The sequence below is a fragment of the Octopus bimaculoides genome, unplaced genomic scaffold, assembly GCF_001194135.2.
Source record: "Octopus bimaculoides isolate UCB-OBI-ISO-001 unplaced genomic scaffold, ASM119413v2 Scaffold_87364, whole genome shotgun sequence".
NCBI lineage: Eukaryota > Metazoa > Mollusca > Cephalopoda > Octopoda > Octopodidae > Octopus > Octopus bimaculoides.
In genome coordinates, this window is record NW_026398593.1 from 54,744 (window position 1) to 55,972 (window position 1,229).

General features: G+C 48.7%; 1 protein-coding gene across 1 annotated transcript in view; it reads right to left on the reverse strand.

Moving 5' to 3' along the window:
• The window catches only part of LOC106878667 (adhesion G protein-coupled receptor E2), a 17,681-nt gene that overhangs the window by 4,439 nt on the left and 12,013 nt on the right, over nucleotides 1-1,229 (reverse strand). The gene's annotated exons all lie outside the window — the stretch shown is intronic.

The window sequence follows — 1,229 nt, forward strand, 5'->3', positions numbered from 1 at the left end:
CACTTAGAATTTCACACCTTGTGTCTCGGGCAGAAAGATTTATTTCCATTATTTTGTCTGTTGTGAAAGACCCTCGGACAGTTCTTAATTACCGATTATTCTTTACTTGAAATCAGGTAACAACAAATCACCAAAGGTTTCAAGGGGTGCCTTCTCTTGTGACTCAAAGAGACAATACTCTCCTTAGAACACGAGCTGTACCCAACAATGCTGTCTTCTGGATCCCTTCGAGCCTGACAGCAGCTCCAATATTCTTAATATGTTTTTCAAAGCTCTTGGAAACTGTTCCTCTGCTCCAATTACCACCGGTATCACCTTTACTTTATTCACGACCCCTAACTTTGCTATCTCGCCCCACAGTGCTGGTATTTCGTAATCTTTTCTGTATCCTTAAAGGGTCATCCTGGTTTCGTTTCCTTACATTTCACCTGCTGTAGGGGATCCCGCTCGAACCGAGAAGCATGAGGACTGCGTCGGCATATGTGGACGACATTACCGTGATGGTGGTGCCGGACACCTCAGAAATCGAGGTGGACGGCACATCATTGGAGGAATATGAAAAATTCACGAGAGCAAAACTTAACCCGGAAAAGTCGATGGGCTTGCAACTCGGCACCTGGAGAAGTCAATGCCATCCAACAGCGTCATCGAGCGCTGGACTAACGGACCGGTAAACTTGCTTAGGGTTTGGTTCGGAACAGACCTCCAGGTGGATCAGAACTGGGACGAGGTGACGAGCAGGGTAGCCAGTCTCACCGAGAAATAGGCTGAGAGGAAGCTATCACTGAAAGGTCAGGTGGAGGTGGTCAATGCTTACATCGCGTCTGTCATCTACTACCCCTTGATCGTCGTACTTTGTCCCCGATCGCGCCTCGCCAAGTTGTAGATGTCCTCTTCAAATTCTTGTGGAGGTGACAGATTCCATTGGAGAGGCGGTCCACCTGCTGCCAGCACCCTCTATGTGGAGGGCTGGGATAATGATGGATAATGATGCGCAGACATGTACTGAGACTGCAGCATCTCCAGATATTCTGCCTAAACGGTGAACAGGTGTGTTCGCTATTTGTCAAACAAACCTTCAGGCAGGTCGTCTCATTGACCGAGCTGCAGCCCTGGGTCAAGAAGAGACCGAGACGGGGTCACTGGCATCTGGAATGTTGCCAGGCACTCACTGTCTTCCACCAGTCGGGCAATACGTTCAGTGGAACATCCACTCTTGAGTTCTATAG